A 24,836-nucleotide genomic window follows, 5' to 3' on the forward strand; every position below is an offset into this window, starting at 1 on the left:
GATATGGGCCGATAATTAGAAAGAGTGGATTTGTCAATTCCAGGTTTTTGGCAAGAGGTAGAAGTATCGCTTCCTTCTAGACATAGGGATGGATAGTGTCTGCAAAGGACTGATTAAACATTTGTGTAAAATAGGGCCATAGTGTGGTAGCTACTCGAGAATAGAATAAAAGGTGGACAGGGGTCAGAAAGGGAGCCAGATTTAACCTCCAACATCAATTTGAGGAACTGTTCTTCCGTAGAATATTCAAAAGCTCCCAAATGGGAGACAGCGTCGGGATGGGGACTCATAGTGAACCAAGGGGATTTCCCTAAAGATGTTTGGGCCTAGCAGGACTAATATATATTTTTCCAATGTTATCTGTGGAACAATTTCCAATTACCTCACACACCATCTAAGTGGGGGGAAAAGATTGAGATAGGCAGGTTGGCTGTGCAAGCTCTTTCACTATTATGAACATTGTTTTTGAGGAGCTGCTATTTTCCTCAATTCCTCTGATAAAATAGTCTTTCTTGCCTCTCCTCAGAGTTTTATGATATTGTTTCATTTCTTCTTTATATTTTAAGTAATCTGTTCTGTTTCTAGAAAGCCTCCACTTTTGTTCAAGGCCCTTGCATTTCCTTTTTCGCTAGTCTCAGTTTAGCAGTATTCCATTTTTCAGAAGGTTGGCTTCTATCAAATGTATTAGCTTTTAAATGTGCCCATTTATCCAATGAGCTTACCCGCGCCGCATTTACATTTTCAATCTGTTTAGCTAAAGGTATTTCCATCTCAGTTGAGGGGAGGGAGAAATGCTTGGAAAATATTTCCTCATTTACACACCCCCAAGGTCTCTTTGGACCAGTGTGGGGGTCAGCTGGCTGGGATGTATCATTAGGGATCGTGACTGCAAATGGAATTAAAAAATGATTGGTCCAACATAATGGCACGATGTCCTGGATTTTAATAGTTTTGATGTTGAAAAAAAGAAGATCTAAAGATGGCATGCTTTATGATTTGGGCCACTAATCTATTGTTTCATTTGGAGAATACTCATATCGTTTTCCAATTGCCTGCATGTCACATCTTCCATTTTCTTTTCAAAATGAAGATTAAAATATCCAATGATTAGATAATTTTCATACTTTATGTTTAGAGAAGTTATTTGAGCAAGAAGGTTATTGGTCAGGTGGGAATCGTAACCGGGAAGTCTATAAAGAACTGCACCTCCTAACAGTAGTCGTTCTTTGTGGGTCAGCTGAAAGGCTAGAATATCAAAGCCTTCAACAAGAGCTTGAATTCCATTGTGCTGTTGAGGGATTCTTTCAAAATAACAGCAATACCCCCTCCAGGGTGGTCATTCCTATCACAATTCAATGCTTATAACCTATAGGTACAGCTGTTGGGATATCTGGTAATGTGAACGCTTTAAGCCAAGTTTCAGTAATAAATGCCAGATCCGGCTTAGAGTTCAAGATCAAGTCCCAAATCTCAATGCAATGTTTCAACAATTACCTAGCACGAAAGTACACATATCTTAGAGTGGCCTCACTAAAAAGCTCAGAAGTGTTTTGAAATGGATCCTCAACTGGCCCATCAGCCCATTTGTAATGATGACACGGAAAGGTCCCTCTCAGTGGCGGCACCTCCGCTATGGCGGAGGAGCGTCGCCTCACTACTCTTAAGCAGTGCAAATAAAGGAAATATAAAATTATAACTTTGAGTTATTATCATTATATGTTTCCATGCTGCTTTGCGGGTGGGTGGGCGGGGCTGCTCTGCTCTCGGAGCAGGGAAGGGGATGAGTGGTTTTCCCACTCCTAAGTGCACATGACTGTTGGTTGGCCCTCTGGGACCGGCCAAACAGTCATGTGCCCTTTCCCTGTTTCCAAGCAGACTGTATTACAGCCTGCATGGAGAAAATGCCCAGGGCCTCCCTTTCCCTGGCTGAGCGTCGAACTTCGATGCTCAGACTAATCTCAACGCTCCATTGCATGGAACTGCGGCAGACCAAAGGGAGATGGTGCATTTAAAATGTAAAAACTAGAGACCCGTCCAAAGTAGGCCACAAAGTAAAATTAAGAACAGGTGATTAAAATTGTTTCAGGTGATCAAAAATTACTTCAAGTGGTGTAGCAGAGCTGCATGCAGGGAGCCGGGATCACCAGCGCGTTCACTTCACCATGGACTTAAGTAGGTGCAGGACTGAAGGAGGTCTGGTTACCTGAAAGGCTGGACCGCTAACTGTCAAAAATGGTGGTGCAGTATGGAGCCTACAGGAAGGGAAAGAAAACAGCCAGCTACCTCTCTGCATCAAACAGCACAAGGAGCTGCGGTGGACCAGAGGAAGGTGGCAAATTTACAATGTAAAAACTATAGACCCCCCAGAGTAAAATTAAGAACAGACAATTAAAATTGCTTCAGGCGATTTAAAATTACTTCAAGTCATGTAGCAGAGCTGCCTAAGTGCCCGCACCTTGCATACTTCAAGAAGTCAATTTATGAGGACTTGTTAGCCTGTAATCTTGCTTTAAGCTGCAACTTACCTGTGCCAGAGATCCAGTATCTCATTTGAGGTAACCTTCAATCTACAGTCTTAGATTTCGGGGGCCTGCCCAACGTGGAACCTGAAAGAGTATGACAAAGAACAATAGCAAGAAGCAGTTAGTGATACAATTCTTTAACTACTTGTGAAAAAGTAATGAACTCAAATATGCACAATGCAAACAAAAAGTCTTTTTTATCCACCTGCACAAGTAGTGACATTACTGCACTTCTTCCCCCTCCAATGACCTACTTAATAGCAACTGCAAAGTTGATGCGCAACGGACATGCTGGTGCGTGCCAGTGACACACTGAAGATGCCCCAATTGCAAGCCTATTTGCGCCTGGACAGCACCCAGAGCCAGAAACGCTGGTCCGTTTAAACTCCAGGGATACTCTGCTGCACTCCTCCGGTCGCTAGAACCAGGATGAGGCTCCCTTGTGTTGCCGCTCAGCATCACACATCATAGTAGGAGCCTTCACCTACACCCACTGCCAGTTCTCCTGCAGTCACTTACCCACACACAGCACTAAAGCACCCACAACTCCAGTAATATCCCCAACCAATACCACTTGCCACAGCAAACCAGCGCACCAACAGTCACTCGAATGCTACTCAACACACAATCTCTCAGCAAATACACAAGCAAAATTTGGGACCTGCTGAGCAGCGACACATCGAACCTCCTCTTTCTCTTGAAAACTTGGTTCAACTCCACATCTGCACCCAACATGTGAAGTAGTGTGGCTCACTGGTTAGAGGCGGCAGACCCGAGAGCAGAGGACGGCCCGGGACCAGGGTTCGATTCCCGGCGCGGCAGGTTTCTGGACCAGGGTCAGCGGACTCGATAATTCTCTCGCCTCGGTGCCCACTCTGATCAGCGATCACACTCGGCAACTCTGGGCATTAGCTTGCCTCATCTTCACTAACGGCCCCACCAGACCGCCGGGGATGCCTGGTCTCACCCTGGAGATACCCATTAAGGGACCATCTCTCAGGGAAGCCAGGAAGGGTTTTGCAGCGGTCGAAGCGCCTTGGGACCCTACGGGTAAGTAGTGCGCTATATAAATGCCTATACATTACATTACAACATCGCTGAGGTAATCTCAGTGAGTTACAAGATTGTATGACAGGACTGCCCTCACACGACAGGAAGAGGACTCACATTCGTCTACAAGGACTCTATCAGTTGCTCAACATCCATGGAGAATGCCACTCCATTCTTGGAACATCTGCACTTCAATCTGCAAATCTCAGAGAAATTCACCCAAAATAGAACCCTTGCCTACAATCATCCAGACAGCAAGACACATTCACCAGACTCATCACCAACGTCATTGTCCCCTTCACCTTCAACTCCAGATTCTACGTACTCCTTGGTGACCTCAACTTCCACCTGGAAAACATAACCGACCCCGGCTCCATAGCACACCTCGAAAGCCTGAACAACATTGGACTTACAAAGCTCATGACAGGACAAACACAGATTGCTGGCACACAGTGGGCCCCATCTTCACCACCAGCAACAGCATCAAATATAAAGTCACTTTGCCACTCACATGGACTGACCACGCCATCATCAACTTCCAAATCAACACACTGCAAGTCAACGCATTCACCAGCATCAGCCGGCCAAGCTGTAGCTGTGCAAAATCTCAGAAACGGACTGGATCAACACCCTCAGCACTGATTAACCCAACCCACGGATGACCTCAAAGAGGACATCACCAACTTCAAATACTGCATCAAGAATTGTGCTGACTTTCTTGCACCCATCAAACCGAACAAGCAAAGAAAATTCAACAAACAGGTCAGCTGGTACAGACAGGTTCTTTAACATGCCAAACGACCCTGTAAACAGCTAGTGTTAAAACAGAGAGCCAACCACAAAACCACTGATAGAAGCACCTACAAATGTGCATTCAGATGCTACCACCAGCAACTGAGAGACACTAAGAAAAGAGTGCTAGCTGAGAACATCGAAGGGAGCTCCAAAAGATGCAAAGAGATATTCTCATTTGTCAGAGAGAAAACAGAGAGCCAGCCACAAAACCACCAATAGAACCACCTACAAAGGTGCACTCAGATGCTACCACCAGCAAATAAGAGACACTAAGAAAAGTGTGCCAGCTGAGCACATCAAAGGGAGCTCCAAAAGATGCAAAGAGATCTTCTCATTCGTTAAAGACTTCACCACACCCTCAACATTACCCTCTGAAACAACCTGTCAAACGTCTTACACTGAAATATCAAGACCATCTACATCATCTTCGCACACCAACCTAACCCCAGCATCAACTTGCCCATCACAAACCAATACGGCCACCTGACCGAAGGGAAAACCCTTACCAGAGTCAACAAAGTGTTGATCATGCAGACTATCCACTCAGGGTCCCCATCCGATCCATGCCCCCAGCACGTTTAAAACCTGGGAACATCACCTATCAGAATGCTCTCACTCGCATCATCAACACCTCCATCACATCTGCAACCTTCCTGAAAGACTGGAAGCATTCAATAGTCAACACCTTCCTCAAGAAGCCATTGGCCGACCTGAACCAACTGAGCATCTTCTAACCGATCTCCCTGCACCCCCACCCAGCTAAAGTATTAGAGAAGGCCATCAACAAGCAACTCACAACCCACTTCGAACTACACCACCGACTGAACAACAGTCAATCAGGATTCCAAACAAAACACAGCACTCGTCGCAGCCACTTATAATATCCAAACCATCCTGGACTGAGAAGAATCAACTGCAATCATCCTGCTCCACCTCTCCATGGCATTCCACACAATATACCACAATACACTTATCATAAGACTTCCTGAGATTGGCATCCAATGACCTGTGTCTGTTCCTTCCTCACAGGAAGAACTCAAAGAGTCAGAATGCCACCCTTCACATTAGATGCCAAAAACCTGATCTGCGGAGTCCCCCTGTGATCTTCCCTCTGCCCCACCCTGTTCAATGACGACATGACAACACTCACCTACATAATACAATCCTGGTGTATCAAGATCATCTCCGATGACACACAACTCATCCTACCTCCGATGAACAACCACAGCCAGAACCAACTTCACCAACTGCATGACCATTGCAGGAAAATGGATGGGTATCAACTACCTGAAGCTCAACTCCAACAAGATAGAAGCAGCGACGGCTCGTGGAGGGAGTTACGGTGGGGCAGGAGGGTGGGGAGGGGGAGGGGCAGGGTGGAGGTTGCTAAAAACCGGCATATGGATAATTGCAGGTAAGTAAACAATTTAATTAATAAAACGAATTTCGTAGCTCGCACTGCATTGCATTTTGCGATGCAAGGCGCACTACGAAATTCGTTTTATTAATTAAATTGTTTACTTACCTGCAATTATCCATATGCCGGTTTTTAGCAACCTCCACCCTGCCCCTACCCCTCCCCACCCTCCTGCCCCACCGTAACTCCCTCCACGAGCCGTCGCTGGATAGAAGTAAAGGTCTTCAGAAACCAGACATTCACTTGGGACACCACCTGGTGGCCAACGGAGCTAGCACCAACAACAGTACCCACCAACCAGGCCATTAATCTGGGGATCATTCTGGACGATAACCTCAATATGACAGCACAAGTCAACACAGTGAGTGTCGCCTGCTTTCACAGCCTATGTATGATCTAAAAAATCTCCATGTAGCTGCCACAGAGCACCTGCTGTACCGTCACACAAGCAATCGTCACTAGCAGCCATGTCTACGGCAAGGCACTCTATGTCGGCATCTTTGAGAAGCTCTTAGACAGACTCCAAATCATGAAGAATGCTGCCGCAAGACTCATACTCGACCTCTCACACCAAACACAGTGGCGGTGCGTCCATTGGGGGCGTTGGGGCGTTGCCCCACTAGCCATGGACGACCGCACTACATCAATACAAGCATTTGAGAATGTTTTCTCAAAGGCATTCTGTCTGATTAAATTTCTGAGCGCACTGCGCGCTACCGGCCGGGACAAGCCCGACAGAATCGGGCATGGTATATGGAAGTGGGCCGTGGTGGGTGGGGGCGGGGCTGCGGCAGAGTGACAGGCAGCGCACAGGCAGAGGGAGCAGTGTCGGAGAGTGAGACTCAGACAACGCATGTGGAATGAAGGAGTACTCACAATTTTGACTGGCCCGCGCATGCGCTGCAGTGGTAGACCTTCCCTCCCCCCCTCTTTAGCACAGGCACTGTCAGGCAGGGACCCGGGGTCCCCGGTCTCTAAAAGGGCAGATAGTGTCCTGCTCGTAGCCCAATCCTGGTGCAGTGTTGCTGGTAACGCTGCGCCAGGATTGGCTGCTGCAGCAGGATGGTGCCGCGTGTGGGTGTTGGTTGGCAGCTGAGGGGCCGCACTGTATGGCCAATCACCATATGGCTATATCCAGCCATATCGAGGTGATTGGCCATTTGAACGCTGTCTCGACGTCACCGCGCATGGCGCGTGCCAGAACACAACTACAACAAGTAAGTAGTAGTAAGTGAAAGTAGACTCTAGAACTAAACACAGAGTCAACGCGTGAGTGACCAGTTCCGCTGCTCCGCAGTTCGTCGTCGTTGTGGTGTGCTCCTGCCTGCTGCTGCCGACCAGTGCAGTTGTGTTGTGTGCCCAGTCAGTGCCCAGTTGCTATGGGGGTCCGGACCACGTAAGTTTTTTATAGTGACTGTGCCCGTGCGTGCCGCTAGCCAAAGTGTCAGTGTGGCCCTCGCCTGAGTGTGGCTCGTCGGTGGCCCGTGGCCGTGTTTGCAGTCTTGAACTGTTGATCTCAGGGGGACTCGCGGGCAGGGTCAGGAGGGCAGCTTCATTGAGTTGGGGGTGTTGGGGGGGCTTACGGGCACGTCCTGAGCTTGAGTCGAGGAGCAGCGCTGCAGACCCCGGCTCTGTGGATTTAGCTGGAATAAGCAATGCACAGCACGGATTGTGCGCTCCGAGCAGATCTCACTGCGAATGCTGGCTGCTCAAATTTTCGAATCACACTCGCATGTATTTCCACCAACACCTGAACACCCTTTAAGCACCGGGGACAGAAAGTGCAGGGGGTTCGGACCCGATATTCTTACTTTTGTTGGTGTGGCTGGGCTGGCATCTTTAGATTTGTGTGCAGTGATGGAAAAAACATGTATTTAATTTGAGCACAGTCATTCACAGAGTGTGATAACTTTGTGCGTGTTTAAAAATGAAGCGATGCTTGCTCGGCCCAGATTTGTGTTTACATCAGCTAAGTTTTTGTATTAAATTGTGCTTTAAAAGACCATGGTTTCTGGTAGGCCAATTAACATGCAAGGCATTGTTTACTAATATATGGCAGTTTACATACACGAGTCTCAGAGTTTTAAATGGACATAGAAAAGTGCAGGTGCTCACATTTCGATTACCTGTCTGCTACTGAGAAGTGCCACTCTCCCATTAAATGTATTGCAAGGGTGCTGAGAAGTGCATACATAGAGTGTTAAATTACTCAGTAGTGCCTATTGTGACACGACCCCATGTTATTCCTTCAGTTCCTGTACATTGATGGAACGGTCCGATGAATCAGCCTTTTAACACCAGGCCCCGCGCACAGAAACATTGAAATGGGTGGAATGCGTCCCTGTGTTATGCAACTGGTGCTCGTGTAAGCCGTTCCCTCGGGTTTGTTTTCTCTTGATGTGGTGAGCGCTGCCTATTATCAGACTCCGTGCCTTGAAGCCCTCAATATTATTGGCTGGGAGAGGATGGGTCATTACAGACCTGCTGACTATGGAAGTAGGCAATCAGATTGGAGTCCCGGCACCGGATCAGCACCCTGTGATTCCAGGCAAATCGCTTCATCGTCCCTTGTTCACAATTTGAATGCGTCCCTGTGTTATGCAACTGGTGCTCATGTAAAAAGCTCCCACAAGTTTGTTTTTACTTGTTGTAGTGAGCAGTCCCGGCACGGCTCAGCACCCTGTGATTCCAGGCAAATCGCTTCACCTTCCCTTGTTCACAATATGAATGCGTCCCTGTTTTATGTAACTGGTGCTCATGTAAGACGCTCCCTCTGGTTTGTTTTCTATTGACGTGGTGAGCACTGCTTGTGCTCAGACTCAGTGCCCTAGAAGCCCTCCATGTTATTGGCTGGGACAGGATGGATTACAGAGCTGCTGACTTTGGAACTATGCAATCAGATTCGAGTCCCGGCATCATCTCAGCACTCTGTGATCCCAGGCAAATCACTTCACCTTCCCTTGTTCACAATATGAATGCATCCCTGTCTTATGTAACTGGTGCTTTTGTAAAAAGTTCCCACAAGTTTGTTTTCATTGATGTGGTGAGCGCTGCCTGTGCTCGGACTCAGTTCCTAGAAGCCCTCAATGTTATTGGCTGGGAGATGATGGGTCATTACAGAGCTGCTGTCTGTGGAACTAGGCAATGAGACTGGAGTCCTGGCGCCGGCTCAGCACCCTGTGATTCCAGGTAAATCGCTTTACCTTCCCTTGTTCACAATATGAATGCGTCCCTGTATTATTTAACTGGTGCTTGTGTAAAGTGCTCCCTCTGGTATGTTTTCTCTTGCTGTGGTGAGCGATGGCTGTGCTCAGACTCAGTGTCTAGAATCCCTCGATGTTATTGGCTGGGAGAGGATGGGTCATTACAGAGCTGATGACTTTGGAACTAGGCAATCAGACAGGAGTCCTGGCGCTGGCTTAGCACCCTGTGATTCCAGGCAAATTGCTTCACCTTTCCTTGTTTTTTCAGTGGATGGACGCTTCAGTAAAGGAGGCCTCAAAACCAACCAGACACATTAAAAGCAGGGGATGTGCTGGACTAAGACCCCTCTTTGGATATTTTCCCCGGGGGAATCCTTTAAAATGTTAGTGTCACAGAAGGCCTCGGATCAGAACCAGATGCAATCAAGCAAAATAACATTCTAGAATGCTTCTATTTGACTGTGACCCAGTATTGGATGAAGAGCGCTAGATCTGCACTCTTTCTCTCACGCAGAATTACATACCAGAATCTCATTCTCCCCTAGCACCCGAGACTCTGCACACACACTGAGGCCACCTAGGACAAGTTCCTACACTGTAGCAGTCTAGCCCCGGTCCAAATTAAGATTTGATGAGTGCTGATGGAGTGCTTTCAGCATGCTTGTTGGAGCTCATCCTCAAACCCATACACCTCTGCCCTCTCTGACGTCATAACACCTAGGGGAATGAATGGGAGAGTGCTAGTAAATCCAGCTCTGACTCCCACTGACCCCTCGCATCACAGGGAGGGGCAGCGTGATGTCAGAAGTGGAGGAGGCATCACTACTTACTCCCTCGGGACTCTACAGGGCCTATGCCTTTAATTTAAAGCCTCTGACAGGCCCAGATACCGTTACAAGCAAGACACTCATGACACACACTAGACACTCATGACACACACACACACACACACACACACACTCCACACACACACTCCACCTCACTCTCCCTCTCTTATGCTTTCACTGTGCACCAAACATTTGTAAAGCCAATAGGTTTGGCACTCACACTTGAGCACTAATGATAGCAATACAAAATACTTGCTGCAGTGCAAAACAATTAAAATAAGGGTTCCTTTGTGTACATAATGTACTAAGGAGAGCGATTTTAACATAGGGTGGCACGTACTTTTCAGAAGTAAAATAGTCCCTCGTGTTCCAGGTCTCGCATTATTAAAGTTTGAGGTATTGGCATTGTAAATGACAATGCCTTTTATTCATTTGCATTGGTGTGTAAACAAGCGATTTGTACTTATAGTCCATGCTTATGAGAAGCAAGGCTGGCAGTCTCTTTTACTGCCAGCCTTACTCATCGTAAGCAAGGAGTATACATTCAAAGTGCGTGTTTATGCACCGATTGCAGGTTTTAAAAACAAATGAATAAAAGGCATGGTCATTTACAATGCCAATAGCTCAAACTTTAATAATGCGAGACCTAGTGCATTGTAAATGCTTGCTTTTTAAATGTATTTACTTTTGGGGAAATCGCACCTGACTAAGTTATTTAAAAGAGTGACCATGTTTGATGTGTCTTTATCTACAAGATGCTCAGCAACTTTCTGAAGAAGCAGGGGGAGTTCCTGGGAGAGCTGCTCGGGGAGAAATCTTCGGGGACGTGGTGGTCCTTTTTCCCCGGCAGCCGAGGAAGCTCCAGTTGGACTGTTCGAGATGCATCTAATGCATTATATGTTCCTTGAAGTTGAACCGAGGGAACAGGGATGATATGATTCACATGATCATCCCTGTTCCTGATGTGAAAGAGGTCAACCGTTGCCCACAGCAATTTATTTCAAGCAGCAGAAATGCTCTCCAGTGAGTGCCACCGCCCCCTCCGCTGCCCTCATGTTTGTTTTCGTGTTGGCACCAGCCCTGTCTCAGCAGACACACAATCTGACAATACATCCAAGGCAAGCAGAACTTGAACTCTATCCAGCGCCTTGCCTCGAATTAAATGTCTATTTAGGTTAAATTAAACTTTGACAAAAAACGCGAGCACAAAACCGCACCAGTCACAGTGACCGCTGCAGCCACCCATAAGTCTAACTTTTATTCTAGTGACTGTAATCATGTCTCTTCACTGCCTGAAGAGAAGAATGTGCATTGTTTGACTTTAACATAGTTTCATCCCTGTGCAGCCTTGGCTGAATGAATGAATATCCTCATTAATTTGTCTGATTTTAATACTAATGCATGGGCTGATGCGTCCTTTAATGCAGCCTGCAGAGCAGCATTATTATCCACTGATTAGCCTACCTTTAATATGTGTGATGGGCGCAATGTCCTCTCTAGACAATCTGAAGAGCAGAATACATATTATTGTTCTGTCTAAAATATTATTCATGACAGCGTTTTTCTGTGTGCCCTGCAGGGCTGCATTTATACCCAATGATTAGCACACCTTTTCTTTTACTATCTGGGCACACTACTGTCCCTTTGCATCCTGAAAACATGATTTGCTATGCATTGTTTTGTTATTTATTGATAATACCCTTCCTGTGCAGCCATCATATAATTAATATCGATTGATGCATCTGAGTAAATGGGCATACCGCTCCAGTGCAACATTAAGCCTCATTGGTCACTCGAATATTCACAGCCCTTTACCACGAAGGGGCACCACGCCGGCCAGTGCAGCCCGAAGAGCGAATAAATATTCATGGTTTAGCCAACTTTATTCATGAAGGAGTGGGGCGTCCTGCACATCAGCGTTAATATGCATTGATTACAATAGCTTTCATTGGCTGCACACACTGATTTTCATACGAGAACATGTAATAATCATTGATTAGCCTTCAATATTAATGATGACGCACACTGTCCTAGTCATTCATCCAGGGTATCCTGCAGTACAACATTAATATTAATTGAATAGCTTGACTTTTAGTACTGACGACGAGGCCCAGTGTCATCTCCAGCCGATGGGCAGCTTCGATATTCATCCTTGCATGAGTTTAAATGGATTATTAATGGAGGGGCCCTCCATTGCTTGCAGAGCCGCATTAATAATCATTCATCCATTAGTTTAACTTTTATATTGATGAAGAAGCAGTGTGTACTACAGCACAGCATGCAAGGCAGCATTATAATCATTCATTCATTAGCTTACATGTAAAATTAATAGAGGGGCGCACTGTTCACCCTTGCAGCTTGCAGAGCAGCATTAATATAGGCCTTTCATTAAGTTAAAGCCATTTGCTTTGCTATACAATACCATTAGCAAAGCAAATGCCTTTAACTTAATCAAAGGCGCGACCTATTACATTTTCAATGCTTGGGTAACAGACTGATCGCAGCCCTTTAGTAAAAATATATCAGGCCCAAACATGTACCTGATGCAGATCACAAAATGCTGTAAATAGGTCAGTGAGTCACTGCATTTGTCAGAGAAATCATTTTGTCACTTGCAGTTCGTAAGTTAAAATCCTAACATACAACAGTTAGCTATTGAATACTGCAAGGTAAAAATGGTACCGTTATGTTTCACCCCCCCAGTCTTTGTTTGATTTACCCAATGTCTCAAAAATAAATTGTTATATTTTTATTTACAGCACCTGGTAAAAAAGCCTGACAACCTGAACCTGTTTAGTTGGTTCTTTTGTTGTTTGCAGTTTAAATCAAAACAATATGTGAGGTTCTCAGCATTGTATCTTGAAGTCTGTTATGAAGCTCTGTGGTTATACTGAATAAGCAGCTACCTATGTTATATGACAGCTCTTTAATAATGTAATACCTGCACTTTCACAATTGCTTTATTAACCTTCTGGCTTTCTCAAATTTGCTTGAAAATGCACCATTTTGCCACGATTTTTTCAAAATTTTCTCGGGGGGAAATCCCCCCGAACCCTCCTTAGGGGGTTCGGGCTCGCTCGCTACGCTCGCTCGCTACGGTGCAGTATGATTATCAGTTTCCGCCCCACCACTTTCAAATGTCACCAGCCGCCACTGAAACACACATCTCACCCCACCTCAGAGAGCTACACCGCCCCCCATTTAAAATACAGCCAATTCAAACTCCTCACGCTCACATACAAAGCCTTTCATGACACTGGCGCAGCATACCCCAACAACGGCATACACTTTCACTGCCCAACAGACACCTACACTCAGCCTCACTCGCACACCCCCTGCATTCACAAGAGCAGATCAGGAGGTTGTTTATTCTCATATATCAAACCAAAAACATGGAACAGCCTCCCACAACACATCCGAGCCTCCTCATCACTGCTTGAGTTCTGCAGACGCTGAAGACCTGGCTCTTTGAATTACTCTGAGCGGATCCTCATCTACACACCTGTTCAAAGGCCTGGATACCCTCATTGGTGATTAGTGCGCTATAAAAATAGGCAAAACAAAAAGAGTACAAGCAAAAAAGATTAAGGGAAAAAACTGCAGATTTAGCAAACAATTACAATGCACTAAGTAAAGAATATAAAGCACAAAGAACAGTGTTGTTTTATTAAAGATTGTAAACAATGTGATAGGAACAAATGTCATAGCTGCACTGTTATGAGATTAGTTAATTAGTTAATTAAAAGCCATCTTTCATTAAAGTGTAACTGTCTGCAAAGTAAAAATGTTATTATCATTTGGAACTCAAAGAGATCCATATAACATGTACACAAAGTTTTATGAAAAACAATTCACACACTATAAAACTTACAGAATTACATGAAAATGTCAATCAGCATGCAAACATGCTTTACTTTGATACAATGTCCCACGGACAGATAAAGTGCAAGTGCGCAGCTGAATCAATCAAACATCACAAGGCAATTCTTAGCTAATACAGAAAACTGTACAAGCGTCATAATTAAACAAAGAAATAGTGAAAAAATGTTTTACAATACAACACTAACACAGTACTTCTATTTATACAGTACCTTCAACTTTACGGAACAATACCAATACAGTAATCTATTTATACTGTGCAAAATCTTATGAACAAAAATGCCTTATTTCACAAAAGCAGAGCCGTGTACAATTAATATAGAGTTACAACATACAAGCATATCTAGAATTTATTTTTTTAATTTAAAAATTTTTTAAAAACATTTTTGAACAGACTATTCCCGAAGGTGGAGCAAAATTAAATTTTTTACGTCGCAATGGCTGTAGGAGAGGACGAACAAATAACATGATTTAGATTCTGCATATAATTCCCACAAAGATCACAAAGTCTCTCGTAACTAGGTAATCCTTCCCAGGTTCCCGTGATATTTGTTAGTGGAAGCAAATTCAGCCTTAATAACAAAATGGTTCTGAGCACACGATGAGGAAGGTTCCATACTACATACGGTTGTGTTTATTAAAAATGCTACTCTCCACTACTATTTCATGACAGGCATGCTGAGTATACAGTACAATATCGCTTTTCAGACTAACTTCATAAATTGATTTTTTTTATCCGAAATTTTTTCAAAATATGCTCTGGGAAGGGTGCCAACTCACTCTGATCAATTTCGAGCATATCCTTCCCATTTCATATTTTTATGTAGCTGTTTGGAACCCAAGTCACTATTCAGTATGCTTTTTTGATAATCACCTTTATTAGTTTTATAAGAACAAAGAAAATTCATTGGTTGCAGTTCAATAGGCTTAAAAGGAAATATGACAGAGTTGATTGATGACAAAGATAGGGCAAGTCCATCAGAGTCCAACACAGCAGTCCGTACGATAGTTACAGTGTGACATAGATGAAAAGGAAGACAGATCATCATGGTGGCAACATGTTAAACCATTTACCACACACTTTGTTAACCCCTTCACTGCTTGGGTTATTCCCCTGCTGTGCTGGGGCGGGAGGGGGCGCGCACAGCGCCCGCATGCTCATGACGAGCTCAGCTCGTCATGGCATACACCTCTCGGGTGCTCATGACGAGCTGAGCTCGTCACAGGTGCACTGGCTCCCGTGGAACACTCAGCACAGCAGGCGAATTCTCCCAGCACCTGAGCGTTCCACGGACCATGCGCACCCGAGAGGTGTATGCCATGACGAGCTGAGCTTGTCATGAGCATACAAGCGGTTAAATAAGTCCGGACATCTCCGAGCCTCGGATAGGGCCTCCTCCTGGATCCAACACCAGTCCACTCTCCTCCTCCATCTCTGCACAGTAGGTGCCTTAGCCTGCGACCAATGCGCTGCTATGTCCCTCTTGGCCACCGCCACAGCTGTCCCCAAGAGGCGCTTGTCCACCCTAGAGCCATCCAGGCCATCAAAGACCCCCAGCAACATACGCAGTGGGTCGTGTGGACCTCCCAGCCCAAGGCCTGCGTAAGCTCAAGCTCCACCCCCCTCCAAAACGGCACCAGCACCGGACAACACCATACCATGTGATAGAAATCGGCAGGGGCTGAGGCACATCGCGGGCATGCTGGAGAGGGCCTCAACCGGGCCTGGAATAGATGTGCCGGGTTGAGGTATGCTGCATGGAGGTAGTAGAATTGGACCAGGCGCAGCTTGGAGGACGTGGTCAAGGTTCTGGGCACCATGAGGGCATCCCTCCGGCATCAGGAGGAGGTCAATGCGGGAGCGAGTATGGTGGGACGCCGACGTATGGGTGTACTGATCCGTGCGGGGGTTCCAAACCCACCACACGTCACAGAGTCCAAAGGCCGAGGTCCAGCTGGACAGGGATTTGGCGGACATACCGCGGGCCTCGGACGGGGTCCCCGTCGTATCACACTGGGGATGCATAACGGCATTAAAATCTCCCCCCACCACCATAAGACCCTGTGGGAGGGAGGAAATCACTTGTGTGAGATGGCGGAGTGTTGAGGGCAGGAGGGCAGGAGGAATGTAAAGGCTCAAGAGGTTTAGGGGGCACCCCTCCATAGAACCCGAGACCACCACATAACGGCCCTGTACATCTGTCTCAGTGGCAGCCAGGGTAAAGGGAAGGCCCTTCTTAAGTAAGATAGCCACCCCCCGGGAGCCCCATGTAAAGCCGGAATGCCAGACCCTGTGAAAGCTGTAACGGGCGAGGAAGTTACACTGTGTACCCAGGAGGTGTGTCTCTTGAAGGAAGAGGATGTCTGGCATGTGGTGGTGGGCAGCGCGGAGGACAGCTGTGCGTTTAATGCGGTCCAAGAGGCCATTGACATTCCAAGAAAGGATGTGGATTGGCCTAGTGAGATTGTATGTCATCAGAAGGGATGAAATGGGGAGGGACGGGTAACCACAGGGGACCACACCCAGCCGGAGGAGGGTATCCACCCAAAAGTAGGCTCAGAGAGGGGGCAGTGGAAATGGTAACCTGTTCGGCAATGCTGAAGGCCCAGGGAGAGGAGGGGGAATGACTGCCCGCAGCCGTTCCCGAAGGCGGCCAGTAGGCGGACACAAATAACAAACTGGTGGAGGCAATGAGCTGAGTGTCAGCTGTGGACCTGCCCGTGAGAGAAGGCTACTAAGGAGAACTGCAACCAGCGGCCCATAGGCGGCGCAAACAGCGGCCCGTATGCAGCTAAAAATAACAAACTGTTGGGAGACAACGGTCCCCCCTCCAACCCTCACCCCCCCAACTACCCCCACCCTACACTTCTGAAGCGGAAGCATCTGTCGCCCCGTAAAGCCCCAACCGCTAACTACCCCTCTAAGAGGCTATTCACTAATCTAAAATGGTTAGCAAGAAAAACCAAACCAACAGGAGCGTGGCTGAAGAGGAACCCCCTCCATGTCTACGGATGAATGCCCACAGCTGAAAAGACAAAATGCACAAAGCGTTAAGATAAGATGAACATGTGAAGCAGCCCAGCACTGCATGGGATAGGTGGACATCCAATCGGGCTATCCAGTGGAGTCAGGCAGGACCTCGCTCATAAGGTCAAGAGCAGACCCGTTGTGGACAGGCGAGACAAGTGAAATGCAAATCGACCAGTCTGCAGCGTCAGTTACACTTCCTCCTCACCACCAGAACCACGAATCATGGGACTTCGTGACAAATCGGAGTCCGAGAAGGCCTTCCGCTGATTCACGTTGGACCCGGGGATACTTCCCATCTCAATCAGAGAGGGGGCCAAGGTGGAGGAAGAGGCTCTCTGATTCGTGGGTTGAGCCTGGGCCCGTCGGGACTGCACCCCCGGTGACGGGAACCCCCTCCCAGGCAGTTGCCCCGTCTGCGAGATCTGGTTCGACGCCTCTGAGCCTTGGGCGCCTCGTGTGCCGGCTGCACCGACGATCTCCGGGCAGGGGAGGGGGCCGCACCAGGCAGGAGTGGACGTTCCTCCGTGAGCCAGGTCCATGCCGCTTGTGGGGTGTCAAAGGAGAAGTCTTGTCCTGGAAGAACACCTTGAGACGTGCTTGACCTCGTCGTAGGACCGGCGCTGAGTCTGTACCTCTCTGGAGTAATCCGGGAAGACCATAATTTTAGAGATCTGTAAAGCAATGGACCCAGCTCCCTGGCCATCCCCAGAATTGCGTCTCTGTCCCAGAAATTGAAGATTCCAAGGATGATGGGACGAGCCGGGGCTCCAGGAGGGGGTTTAGGAGCGAGAGAGCGGTGAGCCCGTTCCACCGCGAACCAGGGGGAGAGTTTCTCTTTGGGCATCCAGGAGTGGACCCAGCACTATTCAGTATGTTAGTGCCCACCTTAAAACACCTGCCATGGTAAACACATTCATAGAGAGGAGTCCAAATTCAAGCCAGAAAGCCAAAGGTACAGCTGTAAAATTGAAATGACAAATTTAGTGTCAAATGCACCCTTCAACATTCTCGAAAAAAGACCAATGCTGCTCTTCCATTACTTCACAGGCATACCTCAATAAAGGTGGAATTTATACCACCAAAACATGGACAAAACTCCTTTGCCCACAACACTTTTATAGGCTGCAATGGCTTAAGATAATTCCTTACTTCTACACTGACTGATATGATCACTATTTAAGCAATTACTAGAAAACATTCTAACTAGATATGAGTTCAGCTTCACCACTTCCAGCTTATCTTTCCCCAGAGATCAGTGCAATGCCTTCCTAACTTTGCACCCCCAATACCTAAAAAACATAACTTTGCTCTTAAGAGAGGTTTATTTAAAAAAACAATTCATCATCTTAGTTTCCCAGCTCAGAAAGATGCCTCTGTAGTCCTAATTGGGTTAAAACAACATCCTCAGCATAGAGAAGACAACCAACATTCATGTTTCCTCATTTAGGTGGGTTCCCCTTATGCTGCTCAACTCTGCTACGTAAGTCATCGATGTAAAGGGAGAAAAGATGGGGTGCAGGTAAGCACCCCTGTTTCAAACCCTTGTATATCTCTACTTTACTGGACAGACCCTGGTTCCCTCTTATATGGACCTGAGTCCAAGTTGAAGAGTGCAGAGCAACAATTAACCTAAGCAAATGAACTGGGGTCCCATGCACAACCAATTTCCTCCACAGGAGGTCCTACGGTCCACCCTGTGGAATTCAATTCTGTTAAGAAATCGATAAAGGCACAGTATAAAGTCATACCCTTACCCACAGGATACTTTTCAATCAGTGTTTGGAGGGCCTTATCTAGGGTACTACAATGCTTATGAAAACCAACTTGCTCCACAGAAACAAGGTTATTCCCAAATGCCCAGTCCTGAAGGCAAAGAGGAATACTCTTGGCAAACAGTTTCCCTATCGCATCCAATAATGCAATCTACCTGAAGCTAGCAGGAGAGGTTTTAGGAACCTTTTAGGTGAAGCCTGGGCAGCGTATGCACTGCTCTGCGAGTCATGCTATATTTAGGTATGGACTTAAGGTTCCACCCATTTTCCGACCATGTTTTCAATTAGCTCCTTTCACAGTCTTTTGGAAATTCTTTTTTTCATTGGTGAATTTGCTTGGTAGTCCCTCCTTGGTCCCACCTTTGCTCTAGTGGTAACCTCCCATAAGGACTGCCCCTGTTTCTGTGATGTTTATCAGTGAGTTTTATTTACAATTTGCAAGCACTATTTAGTTAATGTGTTTTTAGTAGCTGCTGTTGCAGGCACGATATCTAGGGACTTTCACGACGTCCTTTTCTGATAGCTGGTGTTGTTGGCGCGACATCTACATCCTTACCCGACTGCATTGTTGCAGGCCGACAGCTATCGACTGCACCAACGGCATATCCCTGACCATAATGTAATTAATATCTTTTTTTTTTTGTGCGCAGCAACGGACTTTCAGACTGTTTGCGCTGAATTGTAATTACTGCCTGGTTGTAAATGCATTGTGATAAGCGCACGATATTGTTTAAATAACAATATCGCCTTGAGGCCCATAGGAACCAATGTCAATTACCGAATCGGTAAATACCAATTCGGTAAAATTACCGAATTTACAAGGGGGACACGGTGTCACTTTGACACCCTGTTGCACCCCTGATTCAGGCTTGTGTGCCATGTGACACACATACATGCCCTCAGGAGACCGTTTCAAACACTGACCTGTGACCTGTGGGAGCTTGCTGCTGGGTCCGCGCTGGGCAGGAGAGGCTCTTCTGCTCTGTGCTTGCTCTGCCGCCCCCCCACCCCCGCCGCCGCTCACCGGAACACCTGCGGCTGCCGAGCGGGGGGGACTACATTGCCCATAATCATCAGCGCGTCTATCTCGCACCACAACACGCCTACCTGAGCGCCCTGAGGCGCACAAAAGGCCCGTCCTCCCGCAGTGGAGCGGGAGACCATTTCAAACACTGACCTGTGACCTGTGGGAGCTTGCTGCTGGGTCCGTGCTGGGCAGGAGAGGTGCTTCTGCTCTGTGCTTGCTCCGCCTCCCCCCTCCGCCGCCGCTCACCGGAACACCTGCGGCTGCCGAGCGGGGGGGACTACATTGCAAATAATCATCAGCGCGTCTATCTCGCACCACAACACGCCTACCTGAGCGCCCTGAGGCGCACAAAAGGCCCGTCCTCCCGCAGTGGAGCGGGAGACCGTTTCAAACACTGACCTGTGACCTGTGGGAGCTTGCTGCTGGGTCCGCGCTGGGCACGAGAGGCGCTTCTGCTCTGTGCTTGCTCCGCCGTCCCCCCCCCCAACGGGCCCTCAATTGCCCTCAGAGGCACAAGGAGGCTGGGCTGGGCCATACTACTTACACCTATTCCATAACAAGCCTGACTGCCAAGAAAACAGGTACTGTGGACTATTACCCTGCACCATAATACTGCTGTACTGCTAGCTTGTACCTTTACTTATCCAACTGCTAATAGTACGCGTATCATTCCATCACACAGCTGATTATGTCTACAAGGGGAGACAAACCATTAGTGGGGGGCTACCGGAGGGGTACACTCGACCATTTTATCAAGAAAGCGGCGGCCAGACTCGAACGTGAGATCACCATTACTGAGCGCCATATCGCTACCGAGATGCAAAATAAATGCTCTTCTTTAGGCCCCCTACAGCTAGTCACCACTCCCATACGGGTCTCAGATACAAAGAGCTCTCTGCCCAGTAATATTTCCACTCCCCCGCAGTTAAAAGATCTTACGCAGATAACTGATTCATACAGCCTAAATAGTAGCAAAGATTCTAGTATAGAGCATCCCCCAGAACCACTATCTGATGAACCTCCCATCCAAGAACCCTTAAGTCCAATAGTTACCAAAAAAAAACATCCCAAAAGCCCAACTAAAGGTAACTCATTAAGAAGAAAAAGGGGTGCCAAAGGACATGGGGGTAGACAGGCGAAAGCAGCTAAAACAAATACATATCCCTCTAAACACCACACTCCTGTACAGGGGCTTTCAATAACAGACTTAACCTCAAGTCAGCCGTTGACATCTCCTCCCTCATTACAACAGATTACTGGAAGTATAGAAGCCCTGGTAAAATCTTTAATTCTACCAATTGTCAAAAGAATGAGAAGGCTGGCTGAGAAACTAGATTCTATTGAGGCAGCCGTTAACCTAAACTCAGGCCTATTAAAGGATGCATCTAAAAATGCCGCCACTAAAGCTAGAACACTGATCCAGGGAGTGTAAAAAAGAGCACAACTAAGGGAAAAACTAATTCAGTCCACATACAACCAGTAGTGGAGATTACTCAGCCTCTAACTCCTACCACAACAGCGACAAGAACAGAGGGTCCTGAGAGAAAGGAAACCAGGACCGTGGTAGCAAAGTTAGATACTAACAGAACAAACCTACCAAGTACAGGGGGAGGAGCTGGAGCAAAAACTGGCATACCTACAACACACAATAATAATCTAAGACCCCACCCTGACGGTGACAAAAGCACCCGCCCAAATATTCAAATTGACCTCCCCCCAGATTCAGCCCCTTCTGTTGCCATCTTGACTGGGGTCCCTGAATTAACAATAGGTCAGTTCGAAGGGTACAGGGGACTCAAAAATAAGGTCATTCACAGGCTTAGAAATAATAGACCGCTCCCCGCAAACATAAATGGAGACATACTATTCGTGAGAAGAGTGAAATGGGAGGGACAGAGGCCTAAGGATACTAAAGGTGATGCTGTAATAATCAACTTTAAAGATCCTAGAGTCACTAACTTTTTAAATGATTGGTATCAGGTGAGCGGAACCCTTGGGATACATATTCGTAACCTAAGCTATTTTTACCCCAGGTCCCTACTACTTCCCCAACGTGTAGCGAATCACCCTTTTCAGAGATCTCAAGAGCCCATTAACTTCCAAATCCCGCTAGTAAACAGATTCCATGCCTTTACAGATCTAGATTCACTGGACTGACTTCCCAAGGACAATTCCTGGAAGTTACCTTTAAAAGTACGTAGGGATGGGTCACCTGCTCAATTGCGGTTTAACTGTCCAACCGCAATCGACTCTATGGTGGCCACCCCCCCTGTTCTACAAACAGAGTGTGTCAAACTTTCTTTGGTATTAAACAAAATAAATGAATCAAACAATTCGATCCAAACCGTAACCCCCGGAAGTGTCATAACCTGGAATGTGGCGGGTCTCTCTTCAAAAATTAATAATGCAACTTGGCAATCATTGACTCAGACCCACGCTATTATATGTCTACAGGAAACATGGGCCACTGAAGAACTGCACGTCTTGGGTTATAAAACCTTTTTTACTCCGGCATCACCCGGTATAAGAGGCAGACCCAAGGGCGGCCTTTGCACGTACCTGTCAATTTCCACTGGTCTCTCCATCGTCAAAGGCCTCATGGACAACAATTACTACCAAATTCTTATTTTATCATGGGGTCATCTAAAACACTTTGTCCTACTAAATTTTTACAACAACATTCCCATGTTGCAAAGAGAGAAAGTTATTAATAATCTCCTAAAAACCTTGTCCAAGATCGAAGAAACCCTACCAGGGGATATGGCCCTGATGTGGGTAGGTGTGACGGGCGAGTGGCCCAGTAGAGGAAGAGAACACTGACTGGTGGTCCGCCACCCCTCTATTACCCACTTCCTTTACTTTCCAACTGGTGCCTGACCTCTCCTGGAATGAGGAGCCGAAATCGAACTGGCTGAGCGAGACAATGAGATGTGGCCCCTTTAACTACGAGGCAAGAGACAACCTGGCCCCTCCCACCTACAGCCACGGCGGGACGTCAAAAGAGGGACCAGCCCCGGAAGCAGCGGACGGCGTTTCCCAGGTGGAGAAAGGAGATTGGAGTGCTGATTGGGGAGAGAAGACGGGAGAAGGAGTACCGAGAGAATTGACGGAGAGCGGAGAAGGAGCAGCGGAACCGAAGCCAGGAGGCCAACGTTTCCACGCTTCGCCCCACCACGCTCCCACGGGAGGGGAGTGGCTCCAGCAGGTACGGGGCCGAGTGGCGGGCTGGTTGGGACGGAGCCTCCTGAGTGATTGTACAGCCCCGTGTAAAGCTCTAACCCCTAAACCTCCTCTCTACATGAGCACTTCCCTCACTGAGTGTATATACTTCACTGTTCACCGGTTTCCCTCACCCCCGGCCCCACCGACCTGTATGGTCTCGTGCTTTGATTTGACACGGTCTCTCTCCCTCTTTCCACACGACCCGGAGCCGGAGAGGAGAAGCGACGAACTCCCGCAAAAAGACCTTTCCGAAGCAAGCTGAATTCATCCCTGAAGCCGCCCTTTGACCCAGCAGCGTTTGCCCGAGAACGGATCACAAGTCGGCAACGACGCTGTTACATTAAAATAAAGCCTTCGTTGAAAACTTTAATTAAGGATTCGGCCTCTCACTTGACCTCCTCCCCCTTGGTTACCCCTGTGAAGTTAGACCCGTGCCTTCCTTCCCCCCCTAACCTGGGACAAGTGGTGTCAGAAGTGGGATCAGCAACATCCCCCCTCTGTAGCAACAAGATGGACACCCTCATCAAGCACCTCATTAAAGGTCAGCAAAAACTCGAGTGGGCAGTGGAAAGACAGATGTCCTTGGCTCAAGCAGACAGGGAACTGTTTAAAACCTCGATCACTGCCCACACAGAAGACCTGAAGAATGTGCTGCCTCCTGCACCGATACCAGCCGGCGAAGCCCGCGTGCATACCCCACATCCCACCGGCATAGCGCTACAAAAATACATACAGGGCGACGACCCTGATGCCTTTCTACAGAATTTTGAAAGGGCCGCCCGGGCCTTAGGGTGGCCTGAGGATAAGTGGCCCTTCTTTCTCGCCCCCCTCCTGACAGGGGAGGCGCAATCCGCCTACCAGGCCGCTAATCCCCTAGGAAACACCCCGTACACAGTAGTGAAGGAGGTAACATTGGACCACCTGGGCCTGGATCAAGAAGCCTACCGTGTAAAGTTCAGGAAAGAAAGAGGCCTTCAAGGTGAGAACCCCAAGACCCTATTTTTTAGGTTACAGATGGCCACCAACATATGGTTAAAACCGAAAGTCTGTAGTAAAGCGGAAATCCTCAATAAAATATACTTTGAACAGTTCATGGACTGCCTTATGCAACTCAAAGATGGCTGCGCCAACACGCCGGGTTGGACGTCAACCAGGCCATTGAAATGGCTGCACACTATGCCAGAGCCCAGCCTAGAATCAGCGGTGGGGAAAGCGAGAAGGCCAGCAAACCTCTTCCATCCTTTAAAGTAGGGAAAAAACCTAGACCAGGGGTAGAAGCACTGAGACCCCGACCATCAGGAATGATGTCCCCCATGCTAAACGGGCCCCAATGTTTTGACTGTGGGGAATGGGGCCACATCGCAAGGATGTGTTCCTGTCAGAGATCCCCCAGGGGGCCGATGGAGGTCGGATATCTCCCTAAGACTGTTATGTATTCGGCCGAACTGGGCACATCATTTTACGTGAGTATGAGGATGAATGGTTTTAGTGTGAGGGCCCTCCTGGACTCGGGGTGCAGACAGTCCGTGATACAGGAGCGCTTTGTCCTTCCGGGCCAATATGTACAGAAGTCAGAGGTACACATACGCTGCATACACAGAGACGTGAAGCCTTACCCACTGGCTTCCATAACAATAGTGCTACCGGATAGGGCTCCGTGTACTGTCAGGGTAGGAGTGGTGGATACCCTTCCGGAAGATATGAGCTTAGGTATTGACAATCCAGAGTTCCTATCCCTCTTTAGGGAGAAGCTCACAGTCCCCACATCCTGGGGGCAGGGACCCTTCCAAGCATTCATAACCCCGAGCCATGGGCAATAGATAGGAGCTTCTGTTTCGCCCAGGCGGAGGACAGAACACTGTACAACGCATGGGAAAGCGCTCACCACAGTCAAGGAACATCTTCCCAGAAGTATCCCCGATTCTTGACCAAAAATGACCTGCTGTACAGACAGGCCACGGAGAGTAGCAGTTGTCAGTTGTTGGTGCCAGTCTCTTTCCGGGAACAAGTGCTCTTCTTTGCACACACCCATCTAACGGCGGGCCATGCGGGAAAAGAAAAGACCACCGAGAGCATCATCAGACACTTCTT

At 47.6% G+C, this 24,836-nt stretch overlaps 1 protein-coding gene across 2 annotated transcripts in view; it reads right to left on the minus strand.

Annotated features, from left to right (window-relative positions):
- The window catches only part of SAR1B (secretion associated Ras related GTPase 1B), a 470,631-nt gene that overhangs the window by 354,573 nt on the left and 91,222 nt on the right, over nt 1-24,836 (minus strand). For both annotated transcript variants that reach the window (XM_086931492.1, XM_086931493.1), the window contains exon 2: nt 2,526-2,606. The gene's annotated coding sequence lies outside the window, so the exon portion shown is untranslated. The remainder of the gene's footprint in view (nt 1-2,525; nt 2,607-24,836) is intronic.

This window comes from Lissotriton vulgaris, chromosome 7 (genome assembly GCF_964263255.1).
Source record: "Lissotriton vulgaris chromosome 7, aLisVul1.2, whole genome shotgun sequence".
In the NCBI taxonomy this organism is placed as follows: domain Eukaryota; kingdom Metazoa; phylum Chordata; class Amphibia; order Caudata; family Salamandridae; genus Lissotriton; species Lissotriton vulgaris.